The sequence below is a fragment of the Petromyzon marinus genome, unplaced genomic scaffold (genome assembly GCF_048934315.1).
Source record: "Petromyzon marinus isolate PM22_M1 ecotype Great Lakes invasive population unplaced genomic scaffold, UKy_Petmar_22M1.pri1.0 PM_G_Scaffold_2, whole genome shotgun sequence".
Classification (NCBI taxonomy): Eukaryota; Metazoa; Chordata; class Hyperoartia; order Petromyzontiformes; family Petromyzontidae; genus Petromyzon; species Petromyzon marinus.
This window is the reverse complement of record NW_027422761.1, coordinates 5081600-5107204: the sequence shown is the minus strand read 5'-3', so window position 1 is coordinate 5107204 and position 25605 is coordinate 5081600. Positions and strand designations below refer to the sequence as shown.

At 38.6% G+C, this 25605-nt stretch overlaps 1 pseudogene; it reads left to right on the top strand.

Annotated features, from left to right (window-relative positions):
- The first annotated feature begins 3810 nt into the window (after positions 1 to 3810).
- LOC142912365 (uncharacterized) overlaps positions 3811 to 25605 on the top strand; it is a 79061-nt pseudogene continuing 57266 nt past the window's right edge.

The window sequence follows — 25605 nt, the reverse complement described above, 5'->3', positions numbered from 1 at the left end:
TAACCTGGAGTGTGTTGTGTTAATAGCCTGGAGTATGTTGTGTTAATAGCCTGGAGTATGTTGTGTTAATAGCCCTGGAGTGTGTTGTGTTAATAACCTGGAGTGTGTTGTGTTAATAGCCTGGAGTGTGTTGTGTTAATAACCTGGAGTGTGTTGTGTTAATAGCCTGGAGTATGTTGTGTTAACAGCCTGGAGTGTGTTGTGTTAATAGCCTGGAGTGTGTTGTTAATAGCCTGGAGTGTGTTGTGTTAATAGCCTGGAGTGTGTTGTGTTAATAGCTTGGAGTGTGTTGTGTTAATAGCCTGGAGTGTGTTGTGTTAATAGCCTGGAGTGTGTTGTGTTAATAACCTGGAGTGTGTTGTGTTAATAGCCTGGAGTATGTTGTGTTAACAGCCTGGAGTGTGTTGTGTTAATAGCCTGGAGTGTGTTGTTAATAGCCTGGAGTGTGTTGTGTTAATAGCCTGGAGTGTGTTGTGTTAATAGCTTGGAGTGTGTTGTGTTAATAGCCTGGAGTGTGTTGTTTTAATAGCCTGGAGTGTTTTGTGTTAATAGCCTGGAGTGTTTTGTGTTAATAGCCTAGAGTATGTTGTGTTAATAGCCTGGAGTATGTTGTGTTAATAGCCTGGAGTGTGTTGTGTTAATAACCTGGAGTATGTTGTGGTAATAGCCTGGAGTATGTTGTGTTAATAGCCTGGAGTGTGTTGTGTTAATAGCCCTGGAGTGTGTTGTGTTAATAGCCTGGAGTGTGTCGTGTTAATAGCCCTGGAGTGTGTTGTGTTAATAGCCTGGCGTGTGTTGTGTTAATAGCCCTGGAGTGTGTTGTGTTAATAGCCTGGAGTGTGTTGTGTTAATAACCTGGATTGTGTTGTGTTAATAGCCTGGTGTTGTGTTAATAGCCTGGAGTGTGTTGTGTTAATAGCCTGGAGTATGTTGTATTAATAGCCTGGAGTGTGTTGTGTTAATAGCCTGGAGTATGTTGTGTTAATAGCCCTGGAGTATGTTGTGTTAATAGCCTGGAGTGTGTTGTGTTAATAGCCTGGAGTGTGTTGTGTTAATAGCCTGGAGTGTGTTGTGTTAATAGCCCTGGAGTGTGTTGTGTTAATAGCCTGGAGTATGTTGTGTTAATAGCCTGGAGTATGTTGTGTTAATTGTCTGGAGTGTGTTGTGTTAATAGCCTGGAGTGTGTTGTGTTAATAGTCTGGAGTGTGTTGTGTTAATAGCCTCCAGTGTGTTGTGTTAATAGTTAATAATCGTGTTGCTCCTAAGATGTCTGCGACTCAGTTACACCCCACCTGCTGGTCATACACAACAACAACCGCCATTCGCCACAAATGTCGGTGACGTCACCACGGCGCTTGTGCCAGGCTAAGTGCACGTTAACGCAACATGAAGTATCGAACGCCCGTCATTATGTTCGGGCACAGGTATCAGCAGCATTTGCAGCGACTGCGGTCCCTGTTTGCCAAAGTGCAGACAGCCAATCTCAAATTTAAACTTGCAAAAGTGCCACCTCTTGCAAACATCGGTGCAGTATTTGGGCCACATCGTTCGCGAGACCGGGTTAGCCATGGCTCCCGACAAAACGGCGCGCGTGCACACATGGCCAACCCCCAAGTCGGTGGGTGAAGTTCCCAATTTTGTCAGGGTTTCACGTCATATTATCGCCGCTTTGTTCCCCAAGTTCGCGACGATCCCAAAACCGCTCCACACGCTCGCTGCCAAGGGCCAGAGATTTCGGTGGACGGGGGGGGAGGAGGCCGCGATTGTCGTGTCGGGCGATGGCCTCGTCAGCGCGCCGACCCCTCGGCGGCCCCGATTTCTCTCCGCTCCTCTGCGTTGGACACGGACAGCGGCGACGCCGGAATTGATGCTGCGCTGTCCCAGGTCGCGAACGGCACGGATAACGTAGTGGCCCGCGGGAGCCATGCGCTGTCCCGCGCAGAGCGGCGCTGCTGTGCGACGCGCAGAGATTCGCTGGCCACAGTTCGTCTTGTGCAGCGATATAGGCCGTATCTTTACGGACGAGACTCTGTCGTGCGCACGGACCACGTGGCCCTCCGATATTCCCTGCGTATTGACCAGCCTTCCGGCCAACTGTCCCGCCGGTTGGAAAGTTTGCGGGACAACTCCTTCGCGGTAATCTACGGGAAGGGCGCGCGGCACTGCGATGCAGACGTCGCTGTCCCGTTTACCACCGAGTGACCAGCGTGCGTGCTTAATGGGTGCCGGTTGACGTAAGCCATCGTGCGCGAGGTTGCCACGTGCTGTAGTGGCATCTGTCGACGCGCCGCCACCCGCGGCGGATGCATGTAGGTGACGGCACGTTGGGTCTCACGCGCGCTGAATGGGGACGCCTCCAGATGGAGGACGCCTCGCTTTGAAATTGCGGCACCACGTTGGTACGAGAGGCAGTAAAAGCAAGCCATCAGGGATGCATGTCCCTCACAGTCCTCCACGAATGACTTTTGATAAGACGGGTTGAAGAGCTGCAGTGTTATTGCACGGTGGTGCCGAATGCTCTGCGGGGTAAACTCACACGGCGGGTGGTCCCATGAGAAATTCATGCACCTCGGAATCCGTGAAACCTTGCTGACGCTGAAGCGTTGACTTCTATTGGCCTGGGATGACGGACAAAGTATACCACATAGTAAAAGGTTGCACTGATTGCACACCCCGCAAGCCATCATCCAGGCAGGCCCAGCCTCCGTTGCAATCGATCACGGTGTCTCGTATCAATGAGCTCGTCGCTCTGGACATTCTCGGGCCGTTCCCTGCCACTCAGAGGGGAAATCAATGTATCCTGGTCAGGGTAGAATAACTGTTCCGGGGGCCGGCGGCATCGCCTCTGCCAGACCAGCCAGCCGCATCCATTGCGGACACGTTCTTGCACGGCTACGTCATGGACAAGGGGGCTCCTGAAAAACTTCTTGCAGACCAGGGGCGGAATTGTTCTTCTCGATTGTCACGGGAGGTGTGCAACTCCCTGGGTGCAAAAACAAATCAGGACCCTGCCCCACCATCCTCAGACGGACGGGGTGGCGGAGCGCTTCCACAGGACCCTTAGGTCCACGTTGTGCCAACGGGTCAATGAGGTGAAGTCGAACTGGGATTTGCACATTCCCGGTGTCCCGCCCACTATATAGCATGGCCCATTAATGCCTCAACAGGATTCTCCCCGTTTGACCTCGTGTATTGGAGGGAGAATGATCCACCCGTGGAAGCTCAACCGGGCATGGATTTGGGAGGGAACAGAGCCGTCATGCCCATGCAGGCCACACTCGGGCGTTTGACGGAGACGTGGGAGGCGTCTCGGGGGAATTCGGCCAAACGGCAGGCCGCAAAAGAGAAGCCGGTGGGACCACGGGAGGTCCAGGACCCCGTGGACCGCTGGGGCTAAGGCGTGGCCGCAGTTTCCACCGTGTGCCCTTGGGTACGTCGCCTAAATTACACCGAGCGTGGCAGGGCCCTGTCGAGGTGATCGAGGCCAAGGGGCCGCAGCGCGTCCGTACGCAGGTCGCTCGCCGCCGCTGGTTTGTGCACCCGTCATGGTTAAAGCCCCCCCCCCTACGTCCCGCCACATGTAGACGGTGCGTCTCCGGCTCCAGAGCGGCGGGTGTCTGATGCGTCCGACGAGCCGGGGCGGGCGAGCCCGGTAGTTGTGCTTCAGGAAGGATTCTGTTGCGTCGCCCGCAGGATCCCAGCGCCCGAAGCCCGGAGATCCATCGCCTCCCTGTGATGGACCACGTGTGGAGGCCGGGTTGCCATCTTCTCCTCCTAGGCAGGGGCTGCGCCCATTAGGCCATCCGCGTAATGTCCCGGTGGTCCCCAGCGCGCAAGTTCCTGCTCGAGATGGGGGGACTGGCGGCGATGGCTCGTTCAAAGAGCGCTTCGGTCCGCTGAACCGCTCCCTTCTGTCGTTCAATTGTGTTCCCACGCCGTCTGGCGGGTGGTCGCAGCCGCGAGCCGGGCCGTGGCTTCTGGTTGATCCGTCGGAAATTGTTACGCTTCCCTCGCGGCTCGGGGGTTGATCGTTAAAAGGTTTTTGTTTCGAAGGTTCGGTAGCCCTCCCTGTTAGGTAAATTGCGTTAGCGCACATTCCCTCCTTACGGTGAGGGAAAAAAAGTATTTGATCCCCCTGCTGATTGTGTACGTTTGCCCACTGACAAAGAAATGATCAGTCTATAATTTGAATGGTAGGTTTATTTGAACGGTGAGAGACAGAATAACAACAAAATCCAGAAAAACGCATGCCAAAAATGTATTTGCATTTTAATAAGGGAAATAAGTATTTGACCCCTCTGCAAAACATGACTTAGTACTTGGTGGCAAAACCCTTGTTGGCAATCACAGAGGTCAGACGTTTCTTGTAGTTGGCCACCAGTTTTGCATGTTCGGTCGACCTTTTGAAGACAGAATATTTGAAACTCAAAATAGTTTTTAGCAACCACCAAATAATTTCCTCTGAACCTTAACCTGAACATCAAGTCGAGCGTTGGGGTTATGCTCCCTAGGTTTTACGCCAAACTCCATATCGGCAAATCTAGTTCTACCCTCCACACATTTTGCACCGCTTTTAATCAACGCGCGCCCAGCGACAATCGGCGCGTTCAGCAAAGGCAACTTTAAACGTGACGTTAAAATAATCGCCGTCAACAAATGATAACCGTCTAACGACGATGAAGGGTGCCAGTTCAATCCCCGGTCGGGGGACGACTCGGCCCGCCATTGTCACCGTCGTCGACACCTCCCGGCCGTCGCGAAGCGAGCACCACTTTCTGCGAGTGAAGTCAACCAGCCACACCGTAAGAACGAGGCGGCCTTCGTGTCCACAACGAACACGGCCGCACGTGTGCACGTCGTTCACCCCTCTCCCGCTCCGGCCCCCTCGCCGGCTCGCAACGGCGGCGACCGCCGACGGCGGCCATGCGACGTTCGAGGCGACCGAACGCAAAGAGGCGGAAACCTCCTCAGGGTTCCACGCGGAGACCTGGGGACACTTGGAGGCATTCAATCAAGATTCTAGGTTTTCGTGACTGCAAGGGAGCCACATCCTTTGGTTCTTTCGGTAAAAGTTATCACGTAGGTATAAAGTCAGGTAGGTATAAAATAAAGTGAATTAAATCACGTGACGTTTCGGGTGCAACACGACAAGCGTCCGTCATCAGGTGGGACAGCCACAGCAAGAGACAATTGCTGAAGTGGGCAAAAGGGTTGCCGTGACAAGAGGCTACGTAGGTAAGAGAGGGGGGAGGAGCCAGGGAGGAGAGATAGAGAGGGGGGTGTGGGGGGTAGGGGGAGTGGAGTGCTGCTAGAGGGATTAGGAAACTAGCAAGGAAATGCCGGGGGGGGGGGGGGTGGGGGGGGGAGTGAGCGGGTCAGGGAGTGGGAGGCTGAAGAAACTGGAGATGCGGATATGAAGGCAACACCATAAAGCAGTTAAGGGTTTACCTGGTTAATAACATCCTTCCAATGATTGCTCAATTTGTATCCATCTTCTCGGTTGAAGTTATGTCTATGTTTAGATATCTGGATGGCTTCATGAACAAACCTTTGATAGTGGTTTGCAGAGTACCTTGGTCTTGGAAAAAAACTAAATCATGAGAGCCCACAGCGTTATAGCAATGGTCAGCCACGGCGGAGGTATTGGTTCTGCCGTGTTTCAGATCTGACTTGTGCTCGCGAACACGGTCCGAGATATGTCGTTTCGTTTCCCCAATGTAACAGCCACCACAGGTGCAACTTAGTTTGAAGAATCCAGGATATTGCATGTCAGGAATGACATCCTTCACCGATGGGATTAGATCACAGATTTTGTGTACTGTACTGAATCGGACCTGGATCTTGTGTTTGTTTAAGATTTTGGAAATATTTTTGGTAACGCCTGCTATGTATGGTAACGTCATGGTGTTGATCGGCGTCTCAGGGGGTTGTTTCTCCATGGTTGGAGAAACAGCTTTGCGAATAATGCGGTCCGAGTACCCATTCCCTCATCAAAACACTACACCATAGGGCCCACTGTATTTCTGACCAACACCACCTAGCCAGTGAACTGGAACACGTACACCAGGCCCTCAAGATGAATGGGTACTCGCAAAGCTGTTTCTCCAACCGTGTTTCTCCAATCATGTTTCTCCAACCATGGAGCAACAACCCCCTGAGACGCCGATCAAAACCATCACGTTACCATACATAGCAGGCGTTACCAAAAAGTTTTCCAAAATCTTAAACAAACACAAGATCCAGGTCCAATTCAGTACAGCACACAAAATCCGTGATCTAATCCCATCGGTAAAGGATGTCATTCCTGACATGCAATATCCTGGAGTCTACAAACGAAGTTGCACCTGTGGTGGCTGTTACATTGGGGAAACGAAACGACATATCTCGGACCGTGTTCGCGAGCACAAGTCAGATCTGAAACACGGCCGTGGCTGACCATTGCTATAACGCTGTGGGCTCTCATGATTTCGTTTAATCCGAGACCAAGGTACTCTGCAAACCTTCAGGCTACTATCAAAGGTTTGTTCATGAAGCCGTCCAGATATATAAACTTAGACGTAACTTCAACCGAGAAGATGGATACAAATTGAGCAATCATTGGAAGGATGTTGCCTTCATATCCGCATCTCCAGTTTCTTCAGCCTCCCACTCCCAGCCCCGCCCACTCCCCCCCCCCCCCGGCATTTCATTGCTAGTTTCTTAATCCCTCTAGCAGCACTCCACTCCCCCTACCCCATGCCCCCCTCTCTCTATCTCTCCTCCCTGGCTCCTCCCCCCCTCTCTTACCTACATAGCCTCTTGTCACGGAAACCCTTTTGCCCACTTCAGCAATTGTCTCTTGCTGTGGTTGTCCCACCTGATGACGGACGCTTGTTGTGTTGCGCCCAAAACGTCACGTGATTTAATTTATTTTATACCTACCTACGTGATGACTTTACCGAAAGAACTTGGAGACATCACGACACCAAACAGCACGGTGCGAAGCCGAGACGCTTGAAGCGAGCCGCACACCTACACCCCCTCCCTCCCTCCCCCCCATGGTGAACTGGCCTCACCAATGTCAGAGTGAACCCCCTCCCTCCCCCCCATGGTGAACTGGCCTCTCCCATGTCAGAGTGAACCCCCTCCCTCACCCAGTGCCCGCCCCTCCTGACCCCCCCCTCCCGGAATGACGATTCCATCTCGGCGTCACGACCTGTCTCAGTCGGCCCATCCACTCACCCACCCTCCCACCCCTCTCCCTGCCCCCTCCTCCCTCGGCCCTCCCTCCTCCCCCCGCTCCCCCCCCCGCCTCCCCCCACGATCTTCTCTGCGCCTCCCCCCTCGCCCGTCCCCCCACCCCTCCCTCCGCTCCCCCCGCCCCTCCTCTCGCCGCCTCCTCTCTCACCCCCCCTCCCCCCGCTCTGCTCCTCCCCCCCCCTCTCCCCCCCCGCCCCGCCATGCCCCCCCCGGCGGCCGTCCACGCCTCCTCCGCTGGATTGAAGTAAACGTTGACCCCCCGGCTCACGAGCTCCCGTCGCCTCTCGGCGAACCTCTGGTTCATCGCATGCTGCTCCCTCAGGAAGGCGTCGTGCTCCCTCGCCTCCCTCGCCCGCTCCGCCGCGTCCCTCTGCCTCGCTCGTTCGCTCCTCTCCCGCCTCGATTCCCCGCGGCCCGTCGCTCCGCCGGCGCCCTCCGGGTGCCGGCCCTCCCTGGCCAGCGGCCGCCCCCTGTCAGGGACAATCAGCTGCCTCAGCCTGGCCGAGATGTCGGTGATCCTTCTCGGGTCTCCTCCTCCTCCGCCTCCTCCGCCTCCTCCGCCTCCGCCGCCGCCTCGGCCCCTGTCCATGGCCGGCGGTTGTCACCGCTCGGATTCTCGCTCGGCCCTCCTGTGTCACAAGCAGTGGGTCTCTGTGAGTGTGGGTCTCTGTGGGTCTCTGTGAGTGTGGGTCTCTGTGGGTCTCTGTGGGTCTCTGTGAGTGTGGGTCTCTGTGGGTCTCTGTGAGTGTGGGTCTCTGTGGGTCTTTGTGCGTGTGGGTCTCTGTGGGTCTCTGTGGGTCTCTGTGAGTGTGGGTCTCTGTGGGTCTCTGTGAGTAGGGGTCTTTGTGAGTGTGGTTCTCTGTGAGTATGGGTCTCTGTGGGTCTCTGTGAGTGTGGGTCTCTGTGGGTCTCTGTGAGTATGGGTCTCTGTGCGTGTGGGTTTCTGTGGGTCTCTGTGAGTATGGGTCTCTGTGAGTGTGGGTCTCTGTGAGTATGGGTCTCTGTGGGTCTCTGTGAGTGTGGGTCTCTGTGAGTATGGGTCTCTGTGAGTATGGGTCTCTGTGACTATGGGTCTCTGTGGGTCTCTATGAGTATGGGTCTCTGTGAGTATGGGTCTCTGTGAGTGTGGTTCTCTGTGAGTATGGGTCTCTGTGGGTCTCTATGAGTATGGGTCTCTATGAGTGTGGTTCTCTGTGAGTATGGGTTTCTGTGAGTATGGGTCTCTATGAGTATGGGTCTCTGTGAGTATGGGTCTCTATGAGTATGGGTCTCTATAAGTGTGGGTCTCTGTGAGTATGGGTCTCTGTGAGTGTGGTTTTCTCTGAGTCTCTATGAGCATGGGTCTCTATGAGTATGGGTCTCTGTGAGTATGGGTCTCTGTGAGTATGGGTCTCTGTGGGTCTCTATGAGTATGAGTCTCTGTGAGTATGGGTCTCTGTGAGTATGGGTCTCTGTGGGTCTCTGTGAGTATAGGTCTCTGTGGGTGTGGTTCTCTGTGAGTATGGGTCTCTGTGAGTATGGGTCTCTGTGGGTCTCTATGAGTATGAGTCTCTGTGAGTATAGGTCTCTGTGGGTCTCTATGAGTATGGGTCTCTGTGAGTATGGGTCTCTGTGAGTGTGGTTCTCTGTGAGTATGGGTCTCTGTGGGTCTCTATGAGTATGGGTCTCTATGAGTGTGGTTCTCTGTGAGTATGGGTCTCTGTGAGTATGGGTCTCTATGAGTATGGGTCTCTATAAGTGTGGGTCTCTGTGAGTATGGGTCTCTGTGAGTGTGGTTCTCTGTGAGTCTCTATGAGTATGGGTCTCTATGAGTATGGGTCTCTGTGAGTATGGGTCTCTGTGAGTATGGGTCTCTGTGGGTCTCTATGAGTATGGGTCTCTGTGAGTGTGGTTCTCTGTGAGTATGGGTCTCTGTGAGTGTGGTTCTCAGTGAGTCTCTATGAGTATGGGTCTCTATGAGTATGGGTCTCTGTGAGTATGGGTCCCTGTGAGTATGGGTCTCTGTGGGTATCTATGAGTATGGGTCTCTGTGAGTGTGGTTCTCTGTGAGTATGGGTCTCTGTGAGTATGGGTCTCTTTGAGTATGGGTCTCTGTGGGTCTCTGTGAGTATGGGTCTCTGTGGGTGTGGTTCTCTGTGAGTATGGGTCTCTATGGGGCTCACTCAGTGTGGGACCTTACCTGGTCAAATAAAAATGCTTGTGAGGTGATGTGTGATGATGATGGTTGGCTTGGATTACACGGGCTACGCGGAGGGTGGGGGGATGCGTGACGTCATCAGGTGACATCACAGATGTGACGTCACCGCTCACTTGCCGTGACTAATATTAATATATACAAAAGTCTATTTTTCTACTTGTTGCATTGTGTACAGTCTGGAAGCTACCCAGGTGCCAAATTTAAAGTTTGTTGCATGTTGGAAAGTAAGCTAAACATTTCGAACAGACACACATATTCACAAATTTCCCTTTTATACATCATAAACTGTATATTATGTGTGTATATATAAACTGTATATTACGTGTGTATAAACTGTATATTATGTGTGTATATAAACTGTATATTATGTGTATATATAAACTGTATATTATGTGTATGTATAAACTGTATATTATGTGTGTATATATAAACTGTATATTACGGGTGTATAAACTGTATATTATGTGTGTATATAAACTGTATATTATGTGTATATATAAACTGTATATTATGTGTATGTATAAACTGTATATTACGTGTGTATATAAACTGTATATTAAGTGTATATAAACTGTATATTATGTGTGTATATAAACTGTATATTATGTGTATATAAACTGTATATTACGTGTGTAAATAAACTATATTAAGTGTGTATATAAACTGTATATTATGTGTGTATATAAACTGTATATTAAGTGTATATAAACTGTATATTGTGTGTATATAAACTGCATATTACGTGTGTATATAAACTGTATATTACGTGTGTATATAAACTGTAAATTACGTGTGTATATAAACTGTATATTATGTGTGTATATAAACTGTATATTACGTGTATATAAACTGCATATTACGTGTGTATATAAACTGTATATTATGTGTGTATATAAACTGCATATTACGTGTGTAAATAAACTGTATATTATGTGTATGTATAAACTGTATATTATGTGTATATATAAACTGTATATTATGTGTGTGTATATAAACTGTATATTATGTGTATATAAACTGTATATTACGTGTGTATATAAACTGTATATTATGTGTGTATATAAACTGTATATTATGTGTGTATATAAACTGTATATTATGTGTATATAAACTGTATATTACGTGTGTATATGAACTGTATATTATGTGTGTATATAAACTGTATATTATGTGTATATATAAACTGTATATTACGTGTGTATATAAACTGTATATTACGTGTGTGTATGAACTCTATATTATGTGTATATGAACTGTATATTACGTGTGTATATAAACTGTATATTATGTGTATATATAAACTGTATATTATGTGTATACAAACTGTATATTATGTGTATATAAACTGTATATTATGTGTATATAAACTGTATATTATGTGTATATAAACTGTATATTACGTGTATATAAACTGTATATTACGTGTATGTATAAACTGTATATTATGTGTATATATAAACTGTATATTATGTGTGTATATAAACTATATTACGTGTGTATAAAAAACTGTATATTATGTGTATATAAACTGTATATTATGTGTATATAAACTGAATATGTGTATAGAAACTGTATATTACGTGTATATAAACTGTATATTACGTGTATGTATAAACTGTATATTATGTGTATATATAAACTGTATATTACGTGTGTATATAAACTATATTACGTGTGTATATGAACTGTATATTATGTGTATATATAAATTGTATATTATGTGTATGTATAAACTGTATATTATGTGTGTATATATAAACTGTATATTACGTGTGTATAAACTGTATATTATGTGTGTGTATATAAACTGTATATTACGTGTGTATATAAACTGTATATTATGTGTGTATAAAAACTGTATATTATGTGTGTATATAAACTGTATATTATGTGTGTATATAAACTGCATATTACGTGTGTATATAAACTGTATATTATGTGTATGTATAAACTGTATATTATGTGTATATATAAACCGTATATTATGTGTACGTATAAACTGTATATTACGTGTGTATATAAACTGTATATTATGTGTGTATATAAACTGTATATTATGTGTATATAAACTGTATATTACGTGTGTATATAAACTATATTATGTGTGTATATAAACTGTATATTATGTGTATGTATAAACTGTATATTAAGTGTATATAAACTGTATATTGTGTATATATAAACTGCATATTACGTGTGTATATAAACTGTATATTACGTGTGTGTATATAAACTGTAAATTATGTGTGTATATAAACTGTATATTACGTGAGTATATAAACTGCATATTATGTGTGTATATAAACTGTATATTATGTGTATGTATAAACTGTATATTATGTGTGTATATATATAAACTGTATATTATGTGTGTATATAAACTGTATATTATGTGTGTATATAAACTGCATATTACGTGTGTATATAAACTGTATATTATGTGTATGTATAAACTGTATATTATGTGTATATATAAACTGTATATTATGTGTGTGTATATAAACTGTATATTATGTGTATATAAACTGTATATTACATGTGTATATAAACTGTATATTATGTGTGTATATAAACTGTATATTACGTGTATATAAACTGTATATTATGTGTATATAAACTGTATATTACGTGTGTATATAAACTGTATATTATGTGTGTATCTAAACTGTATATTATGTGTATATAAACTGTATATTAAGTGTATATAAACTGTATATTATGTGTATATATAAACTGTATATTACGTGTGTATATAAACTGTATATTACGTGTGTGTATGAACTCTATATTATGTGTATATGAACTGTATATTACGTGTGTATATAAACTGTATATTATGTGTGTATATAAACTGTATATTATGTGTGTATATAAACTGCATATTACGTGTGTATATAAACTGTATATTATGTGTATGTATAAACTGTATATTATGTGTATATATAAACTGTATATTATGTGTGTGTATATAAACTGTATATTATGTGTATATAAACTGTATATTACGTGTGTATATAAACTGTACATTATGTGTGTATATAAACTGTATATTACGTGTATATAAACTGTATATTATGTGTATATAAACTGTATATTACGTGTGTATATAAACTGTATATTATGTGTGTATCTAAACTGTATATTATGTGTATATAAACTGTATATTAAGTGTATATAAACTGTATATTATGTGTATATATAAACTGTATATTACGTGTGTATATAAACTGTATATTACGTGTGTGTATGAACTCTATATTATGTGTATATGAACTGTATATTACGTGTGTATATAAACTGTATATTATGTGTATATATAAACTGTATATTACGTGTATATAAACTGTATATTATGTGTATATAAATTGTACATTATGTGTATATAAACTGTATATGTGTATATAAACTGTATATTATGTGTATATAAACTGTATATTACATGTATGTATAAACTGTATATTATGTGTATATATAAACTGTATATTACGTGTGTATATAAACTATATTACGTGTGTATATATAAACTGTATATTATGTGTATATATAAACTGTATATTACGTGTGTATATAAACTGTATATTACGTGTATATAAACTGTATATTATGTGTGTATATAAACTGTATAGTATGTGTGTATATAAACTGTATATTACGTGTGTATATAAACTGTATATTACGTGTGTATATAAACTGTATATTATGTGTATATAAACTGTATATTATGTGTGTATATAAACTGCATATTACGTGTGTATATAAACTGTATATTATGTGTATATATAAACTGTATATTATGTGTATATAAACTGTATATTATGTGTATATAAACTGTATATTATGTGTATATAAACTGTATATTATGTGTATGTATAAACTGTATATTATGTTTGTATATAAGCTGTATATTATGTGTGTATATAAACTATATTACGTGTGTATATAAACTGTATATTATGTGTATATAAACTGTATATTATGTGTGTATATAAACTGTATATTACGTGTATATAAACTGTATATTATGTGTGTATATAAACTGTATATTATGTGTATATAAACTGTATATTATGTGTATATAAACTGTATATTATGTGTATATAAACTGTATATTATGTGTATGTATAAACTGTATATTATGTTTGTATATAAACTGTATATTACGTGTGCATATAAACTATATTACGTGTGTATATAAACTGTATATTATGTGTATATAAACTGTATATTATGTGTGTATATAAACTGTATATTACGTGTATATAAACTGTATATTATGTGTATATAAACTGTATATTACGTGTATATAAACTGTATATTACGTGTGTATATAAACTGTATATTATGTGTGTATATAAACTGTATATTATGTGTGTATATAAACTGTATATTACGTGTATATAAACTGTATATAATGTGTGTATATAAACTGTATATTATGTGTGTATATAAACTGTATATTATGTATGTATATAAACTGTATATTATGTCTGTATATAAACTATATTACGTGTGTATCTAAACTGTATATAATGTGTGTATATAAACTGTATATTATGTGTGTATATAAACTGTATATTACGTGTATATAAACTGTATATTATGTGTATATAAACTGTATATTATGTGTATATAAACTGTATATTATGTGTGTGTATATAAACTGTATATTATGTGTGTATATACACTGTATATTATGTGTGTATATAAACTGTATATTACGTGTATATAAACTGTATATTATGTGTGTATATAAACTGTATATTATGTGTGTATATAAACTGTATGTTACGTGTGTATATAAACTGTATATTATGTGTGTATATAAACTGTATATTATGTGTGTATATAAACTGTATATTATGTGTGTATATAAACTGCATATTACGTGTGTATATAAACTGTATATTATGTGTATGTATAAACTGTATATTGTGTATATATAAACTGTATATTATGTGTGTATATAAACTGTATATTATGTGTGTATATAAACTGCATATTACGTGTATATAAACTGTATATTATGTGTATGTATGAACTGTATATTATGTGTATATATAAACTGTATATTATGTGTATATAAACTGTATACTATGTGTATATAAACTGTATATTACGTGTGTATATAAACTGTATATTACGTGTGTATATAAACTGTATATTATGTGTGTATATAAACTGTATATTATGTGTGTATATAAACTGTATATTATGTGTGTATATAAACTGCATATTACGTGTGTATATAAACTGTATATTATGTGTATGTATAAACTGTATATTGTGTATATATAAACTGTATATTATGTGTGTATATAAACTGTATATTATGTGTGTATATAAACTGCATATTACGTGTATATAAACTGTATATTATGTGTATGTATGAACTGTATATTATGTGTATATATAAACTGTATATTACGTGTATATAAACTGTATATTATGTGTATATAAACTGTATATTACGTGTGTATATAAACTGTATATTACGTGTGTATATAAAATGTATATTATGTGTGTATATAAACTGTATATTATGTTTATATAAACTGTATATTACGTGTATATAAACTGTATATTATGTGTGTATATAAACTGTATATTATGTGTGTATATAAACTGTATATTAAGTGTATATAAACTGTATATTATGTGTATATATAAACTGTATATTACGTGTGTATATAAACTGTATATTACGTGTGTGTATGAACTCTATATTATGTGTATATGAACTGTATATTACGTGTGTATATAAACTGTATATTACGTGTATATATATAAACTGTATATTATGTGTATATAAACTGTATATTATGTGTATATAAACTGTATATTATGTGCATATAAACTGTATATTACGTGTATATAAACTGTATATTACGTGTATATAAACTGTATATTACGTGTATGTATAAACTGTATATTATGTGTGTATATAAACTGTATATTACGTGTGTATATAAACTATATTACGTGTGTATATAAACTGTATATTACGTGTATATATAAACTGTATATTATGTGTGTATATAAACTGTATATTACGTGTATATGAACTGTATATTATGTGTGTATATAAACTGTATATTACGTGTGTATATAAACTGTATATTATGTGTATATAAACTGTACATTATGTGTATATAAACTGTATATGTGTATATAAACTGTATATTATGTGTATATAAACTGTATATTACATGTATGTATAAACTGTATATTATGTGTATATATAAACTGTATATTACGTGTGTATATAAACTATATTACGTGTGTATATAAACTGTATATTATGTGTATATATAAACTGTATATTACGTGTGTATATAAACTGTATATTACGTGTATATAAACTGTATATTATGTGTGTATATAAACTGTATAGTATGTGTGTATATAAACTGTATATTACGTGTGTATATAAACTGTATATTACGTGTGTATATAAACTGTATATTATGTGTATATAAACTGTATATTATGTGTGTATATAAACTGCATATTACGTGTGTATATAAACTGTATATTACGTGTATGTATAAACTGTATATTATGTGTATATATAAACTGTATATTATGTGTATATAAACTGTATATTATGTGTATATAAACTGTATATTATGTGTATATAAACTGTATATTATGTGTATGTATAAACTGTATATTATGTTTGTATATAAGCTGTATATTATGTGTGTATATAAACTATATTACGTGTGTATATAAACTGTATATTATGTGTATATAAACTGTATATTATGTGTGTATATAAACTGTATATTACGTGTATATAAACTGTATATTATGTGTGTATATAAACTGTATATTATGTGTATATAAACTGTATATTATGTGTATATAAACTGTATATTATGTGTATATAAACTGTATATTATGTGTATGTATAAACTGTATATTATGTTTGTATATAAACTGTATATTATGTGTGCATATAAACTATATTACGTGTGTATATAAACTGTATATTATGTGTATATAAACTGTATATTATGTGTGTATATAAACTGTATATTACGTGTATATAAACTGTATATTATGTGTATATAAACTGTATATTACGTGTATATAAACTGTATATTACGTGTGTATATAAACTGTATATTATGTGTGTATATAAACTGTATATTATGTGTGTATATAAACTGTATATTACGTGTATATAAACTGTATATAATGTGTGTATATAAACTGTATATTATGTGTGTATATAAACTGTATATTATGTATGTATATAAACTGTATATTATGTCTGTATATAAACTATATTACGTGTGTATCTAAACTGTATATAATGTGTGTATATAAACTGTATATTATGTGTGTATATAAACTGTATATTACGTGTATATAAACTGTATATTATGTGTATATAAACTGTATATTATGTGTATATAAACTGTATATTATGTGTGTGTGTATATAAACTGTATATTATGTGTGTATATACACTGTATATTATGTGTGTATATAAACTGTATATTATGTGTATATAAACTGTATATTATGTGTGTATATAAACTGTATATTATGTGTGTATATAAACTGTATGTTACGTGTGTATATAAACTGTATATTATGTGTGTATATAAACTGTATATTATGTGTGTATATAAACTGTATATTATGTGTGTATATAAACTGCATATTACGTGTGTATATAAACTGTATATTATGTGTATGTATAAACTGTATATTGTGTATATATAAACTGTATATTATGTGTGTATATAAACTGTATATTATGTGTGTATATAAACTGCATATTACGTGTATATAAACTGTATATTATGTGTATGTATGAACTGTATATTATGTGTATATATAAACTGTATATTATGTGTATATAAACTGTATACTATGTGTATATAAACTGTATATTACGTGTGTATATAAACTGTATATTACGTGTGTATATAAACTGTATATTATGTGTGTATATAAACTGTATATTATGTGTGTATATAAACTGTATATTATGTGTGTATATAAACTGCATATTACGTGTGTATATAAACTGTATATTATGTGTATGTATAAACTGTATATTGTGTATATATATAAACTGTATATTATGTGTGCATATAAACTGTATATTATGTGTGTATATAAACTGCATATTACGTGTATATAAACTGTATATTATGTGTATGTATGAACTGTATATTATGTGTATATATAAACTGTATATTACGTGTATATAAACTGTATATTATGTGTATATAAACTGTATATTACGTGTGTATATAAACTGTATATTACGTGTGTATATAAAATGTATATTATGTGTGTATATAAACTGTATATTATGTTTATATAAACTGTATATTACGTGTATATAAACTGTATATTATGTGTGTATATAAACTGTATATTATGTGTGTATATAAACTGTATATTAAGTGTATATAAACTGTATATTATGTGTATATATAAACTGTATATTACGTGTGTATATAAACTGTATATTACGTGTGTGTATGAACTCTATATTATGTGTATATGAACTGTATATTACGTGTGAATATAAACTGTATATTACGTGTATATATATAAACTGTATATTATGTGTATATAAACTGTATATTATGTGTATATAAACTGTATATGTGTATATAAACTGTATATTACGTGTATATAAACTGTATATTACGTGTATATAAACTGTATATTACGTGTATGTATAAACTGTATATTATGTGTGTATATAAACTGTATATTACGTGTGTATATAAACTATATTACGTGTGTATATAAACTGTATATTACGTGTATATATAAACTGTATATTAAGTGTGTATATAAACTGTATATTACGTGTATATGAACTGTATATTATATGTGTATATAAACTGTATATTACGTGTGTATATAAACTGTATATTACGTGTGTATATAAACTGTATATTATGTGTGTGTGTATATAAACTGTATATTATGTGTGTATATAAACTGTATATTAAGTGTATATAAACTGTATATTATGTGTATATAAACTGTATATTATGTGTATATAAACTGTATATGTGTATATAAACTGTATATTACGTGTATATAAACTGTATATTACGTGTATGTATAAACTGTATATTATGTGTATATATAAACTGTATATTACGTGTGTACATAAACTATATTACGTGTGTATATAAACTGTATATTACGTGTATATATAAACTGTATATTAAGTGTGTATATAAACTGTATATTACGTGTATATGAACTGTATATTATGTGTGTATATAAACTGTATATTACGTGTGTATATAAACTGTATATTACGTGTGTATATAAACTGTATATTATGTGTGTATATAAACTGTATATTACGTGTGTATATAAACTGTATATTATGTTTGTATATAAACTGCATATTACGTGTGTATATAAACTGTATATTATGTGTATATAAACTGTATATTAAGTGTATATAAACTGTATATTATGAGTATGTATAAACTGTATATTATGTGTATATATAAACTGTATATTATGTGTGTGTATATAAACTGTATATTATGTGTATATAAACTGTATATTACGTGTATACAAACTGTATATTATGTGTATATAAACTGTACATTATGTGTGTATATAAACTGTATATTATGTGTGTATATAAACTGCATATTACGTGTGTATATAAACTGTATATTACGTGTATATATAAACTGCATATTACGTGTGTATATAAACTGTATATTACGTGTGTGTATGAACTCTATATTATGTGTATATGAACTGTATATTACGTGTGTATATAACTTGTATATTATGTGTATATATAAACTGTACAGTATGTGTATATAAACTGTATATTATGTGTACATAAACTGTATATTATGTGTATATAAACTGTATATGTGTATATAAACTGTATATTACGTGTATATAAACTGTATATTACGTGTATGTATAAACTGTATATTATGTGTATATATAAACTGTATATTACGTGTGTATATAAACTATATTACGTGTGTATATAAACTGTATATTATGTGTATATATAAACTGTATATTATGTATGTATATAAACTGTATATTACATGTATATAAACTGTATATTATGTGTGTATATAAACTGTATATTATGTGTGTATATAAACTGTATATTACGTGTGTATATAAACTGTATATTATGTGTGTATATAAACTGTATATTATGTGTGTATATAAACTGTATATTATGTGTGTATATAAACTGCATATTACGTGTGTATATAAACTGTATATTATGTGTATGTATAAACTGTATATTATGTGTATATATAAACTGTATATTATGTGAATATAAACTGTATATTATGTGTATATAAACTGTATATTATGTGTATATAAACTGTATATTATGTGTATATAAACTGTATATTATGTGTATATAAACTGTATATTACGTGTGTATATAAACTGTATATTATGTGTGTATATAAACTGTATATTATGTGTATATAAACTGTATATTACGTGTGTAAATAAACTATATTATGTGTGTATATAAACTGTATATTATGTGTGTATATAAACTGTATATTAAGTGTGTATATAAACTGTATATTATGTGTGTATATAAACTGTATATTATGTGTGTATATAAACTGTATATTACGTGTATATAAACTGTATATTATGTGTGTATATAAACTGTATATTATGTGTGTATATAAACTGTATATTACGTGTATATAAACTGTATATTATGTGTGTATATAAACTGTATATTATGTGTGTATATAAACTGTATATTACGTGTGTATATAAACTGTATATTATGTGTGTATATAAACTGTATATTATGTGTGTATATAAACTGTATATTATGTGTGTATATAAACTGCATATTACGTGTGTATATAAACTGTATATTATGTGTATGTATAAACTGTATATTGTGTATATATAAAAACTGTATATTACGTGTGTATATAAACTGTATATTACGTGTGTATATAAACTGCATATTACGTGTATATAAACTGTATATTATGTGTATGTATAAACTGTATATTATGTGTATATATGAACTGTATATTACGTGTGTATATAAACTGTATATTACGTGTGTATATAAACTGCATATTACGTGTATATAAACTGTATATTATGTGTATGTATAAACTGTATATTATGTGTATATATAAACTGTATATTATGTGTATATAAACTGTATATTATGTGTATATAAACTGTATATTACGTGTATATATAAACTGTATATTACGTGTGTATATAAACTGTATATTATGTGTATATAAACTGTATATTACGTGTGTATATATAAACTGTATATTATGTGTGCATATAAACTGTATATATGTGTATATAAACTGTATATTACGTGTGTATATAAACTGTATATTACGTGTGTATAAAAACTGTATATTATGTGTGTATATAAACTGTATATTATGTGTGTATATAAACTGCATATTACGTGTGTATATAAACTGTATATTATGTGTATGTATAAACTGTATATTATGTGTGTATATAAACTGCATATTACGTGTGTATATAAACTGTATATTATGTGTATGTATAAACTGTATATTATGTGTATATAAACTGTATATGTGTGTATATAAACTGTATATTACGTGTGTATATAAACTGTATATTATGTGTGTATATAAACTGTATATTACGTGTGTATATAAACTGTATATTACGTGTATATAAACTGTATATTACGTGTGTATATAAACTGTATATTGACGATGACAATGACGACGATGCCACGTGTCTACTGATGACGATGCCACGTGTCTACTGATGACGACAATGATGACAATGATGACGATGATGACGATGCCACGTGTCTACTGATGACGATGATGACGATGCCACGTGTCTACTGGTGACGATGATGATGATGACGATGCCACATGTCTACTGATGATGACGATGCCACGTGTCTACTGATGACGACAATGATGACGATGATGACGATGCCACGTGTCTACTGATGACGACGATGATGATGCCACGTGTCTACTGATGACGACGATGATGACGATGCCACGTGTCTACTGATGACGACGATGATGACGATGCCACGAGTCTACTGATGATGACGATGCCACGTGTCTACTGACGATGATGATGACGATGCCACGTGTCTACTGATGACGACGATGATGACGATGCCACGTGTCTACTGAAGATGACGACGATGCCACGTGTCTACTGATGACGATGATGACGATGCAACGTGTCTACTGATGATGACGATGATGACGATGCCATGTGTCAACTGATGACGATGATGACGATGCCACGTGTCTACTGATGACGACGATGATGGCGATGCCACGTGTCTACTGATGATGACGACGATGCCACGTGTCTACTGATGACGATGATGACGATGCAACGTGTCTACTGATGATGACGATGATGACGATGCCATGTGTCAACTGATGACGATGATGACGATGCCACGTGTCTACTGACGATGATGAAGATGCCATGTGTCAACTGATGACGATGATGACGATGCCACATGTCTACTGATGACGACGATGATGACGATGATGACGATGCCACGTGTCTACTGACGATGATGATGACGATGCCATGTGTCTACTGATGATGATGATGACAATGCCACGTGTCTACTGATGACGACGATGACGATGCCACGTGTCTACCTGATGACGACGATGATGACGATACCACGTGTCTACTGATGACGACGATGATGACGATGATGACGATGCCACGTGTCTACCTGATGACGACGATGATGACGATACCACGTGTCTACTGATGACGACGATGATGACGATGCCACGTGTCTACTGATGACGACGATGATGACGATGCCACGTGTCTACTGATGATGACGATGCCACGTGTCTACTGACGACGATGATGACGATGCCACGTGTCTACTGATGACGAAATGATGACGATGCCACGTTTCTACTGATGATGACGATGACGATACCACGTGTCTACTGATGACGACGATGATGACGATGATGACGATGCCACGTGTCTACTGATGACGACGATGATGACGATGCCACGTGTCTACTGATGACGACGATGTCACGTGTCTACTGATGACGACGATGATGACGATGCCACGTGTCTACTGATGACGACGATGATGACGAACTCCGACGAATGGCGGCAGTCGCCCGACTCGGCACAGGGACTCATCAAACATGGCGGCAGTCTTAGCGACGCTTTGCACGCGGCAACTTCTTCACGCAAACAGCCACCCCGTCTACAACACGCGGCAGGGGCAGCGATCAAGCGGGCAGCAGCAGTCAGTCAGTCTCTCTCTGTGTGTCTCTCTCTCTGTCTATCCCTGTGTGTCTCTCTGTGTCTCTCTCTCTGTCTATCCCTCTCTCTGTCTCTGTTTCTATCCCTGTCTCTCTCTCTGTCTATCCCCGTCTCTCTCTCTGTGTGTGTCTCTCTCTGTGTCTATCCCTGTGTGTCTCTCTGTGTCTCTCTCTCTGTCTATCCCTCTTTCTGTCTGTGTCTCTCTCTGTCTATCCCTGTCTCTCTCTCTCTGTCTATCCCCGTCTCTCTCTCTCTCTCTGTGTTTCTCTCTCTGTCTATCCCTGTGTGTCTCTCTGTGTCTCTCTCTCTGTCTATCCCTCTCTCTGTCTGTGTCTCTCTCTGTCTCTGTGTCTATCCCTGTCTGTCTGTCTCTCTGTCTATCCCTGTGTGTCTCGGTGTCTCTGTCTCTCTCTGTGTCTCTGTCTGTGTCTTTTGTGTTTTTCTCTGTGTCTCTCTCTCTGTGTCTCTCTCTGTCTATCTCTCTCTCCGTCTCTGTCTGTCTCTCTGTGTGTCTCTCTGTCTATCTCTGTGTTTCTCTCTCTGTCTATCTCTCTGTTTCTCTCTGTCTATCTCTCTGTGTCTCTCTCTGTCTATCTCTGTCTCTCTCCGTCTCTCTGTTTCTCTGTGTCTGTCTCCCTGTGTCTCTGTCTCTCTCTGTTTCTCTCTGTCTGTCTCCCTGTGTCTCTGTCTCTCGCTGTTTCTCTCTGTCTCTCTGTGTCTCTCTCTTTGTGTCTATCTCTGTGTCTCTGTCTCTCTGTGTCTCTCTGTGTCTCTCTCTCTCTGTCTCTCTCTGTGTGTCTCTCTCTGTGTCTGTGTGTCTCTGTCTCTCTCTGTGTGTCTCTCTCTGTGTGTCTCTCTCTCTCTGTGTGTCTCTCTCTCTGTGTGTCTCTCTGTGTCTCTCTGTGTGTCTCTCTGTGTCTGTCTGTGTGTCTCTCTGTGTGTCTCTGTCTGTGTGTCTCTCTCTGTGTCTCTGTCTGTGTGTGTCTCTCTCTGTCTCTGTCTGTGTCTCTCTCTGTCTCTCTGTGTGTCTCTCTGTGTCTCTCTGTGTGTCTCTGTGTCTCTCTGTGTGTCTCTCTCTGTCTCTCTCTGTGTCTCTCTCTGTGTCTCTCTCTGTCTCTCTCTCTGTGTCTCTCTCTGTGTCTCTCTCTCTGTGTGTGTCTCTCTGTCTCTCTGTGTGTCTCTCTCTGTGTCTCTCTCTCTGTGTGTCTCTCTCTGTGTCTCTCTGTGTGTCTCTGTGTCTCTCTCTCTGTCTCTCTCTCTCTGTGTGTCTCTCTCTGTGTCTCTCTGTCTCTCTGTGTCTCTCTCTGTGTGTCTCTCTCTGTGTGTCTCTCTCTGTGTCTCTCTGTGTCTGTCTGTGTGTCTCTCTGTGTCTCTCTGTGTCTCTCTCTCTCTCTGTGTTGAACTTCGCACTCAGATCGTCAGCGAGGCGACTGCGACCCGAGCGGTTAGCTCGGGTCGCATTGGGGCGGGGGGAGGGGCCAACCAGCGAGGCAACGCCGCGATTGGACAGAGGGAGGAGGAGGGGGAGGGGCCTCTATCACTTCCCCAACGAGGCAAAGATTGTGAATATTAATTCACGTTTTGGGGAAATGGCAATTCTTCGTACAGCTGAGAGATCTCTCCGGAATTATTTAAGACAATATTTGGGCATTGAGGCTTTATTCATGGCAGAGAGCAATATCCCTTCTTTATTAGAGATGTCTTTGCGGTTAAAGTAAACAATTAAACGAAACTATATATACTTTTTATTTTACCAGGAAAAGCTGTAGTAGTGTACAGGCCCTTTTCACAAGCGACCTGGCCAGAAATGATAGCTCAGCTAAATGTCTTCTTACGCGAAAATTGACAGAAGCCGAATATCTTCTTTGGTTCTTTCGGTAAAGTCACCACGTAGAATGAGAATAAAATTATAAATTGATAAAATAAAATAACACAATACATTTCTCATGACGTTTCGGCCACAACACAAGCGACCTTCAGGTGAAGGGACGAGACTGTCTGGCCGAAACGTCGTGATAATTTTATTGCGTTATTTTATTTGATCAATTTATTATTTTATTCTCATTCTACGTGGTGGTGACTTTACCGAAAGAACCAAAGAAGATAAATCCTTGCAGTCACGAAAGCTTTAAATCGACAATTTAACCTTTAAAAACCTTCGGCGCAAGCCCTTGAAACTTACCTACAAGCAAGGGGTCCACTGAGCTGTTAGCTTCTCTTCTTTTAGGAGCGACCTGTCCACAAATGATCGCCCCCCCCAAGCAAGCGGCGTGTTGTCGCGTGGACAATGTCGGCAGCCAAACGCCGTGAATGCGCCGTGGTGATGTTGACTTTAAATGTGGGGCGAAAAAACCGGAGGGCCCGGAGCGAAATCCACGCGACCATGGGGAGAGACGCAAACTCTAAATATACAGCAGCAGCAGCAGGCGTCAGGGTCGGGATCGAACCCACAACCTCCTGTAGACCAGGCGACGTAGTTAACATCTCGTGTGTGACACGTGTCTCAACACACACGCAAGTGAGGACACACACACGGAATACACACACACACACACTGGGGAACAAACACACACATAAAACACACACACACGGAACACACACACGGGACACACACGGAACACACACACAGAACACACACACGGGACACACACACGGGACACACACGTAACACACACACACGGAACACACACATGGAACACACACACGGGACACACACACGACACACACACACAGAACACACACACGGAACACACACACGGGACACACACACGTAACACACACACACGGAACACACACACACGGAACACACACACACGGAACACACACACGGAACACACACACGGAACACACAC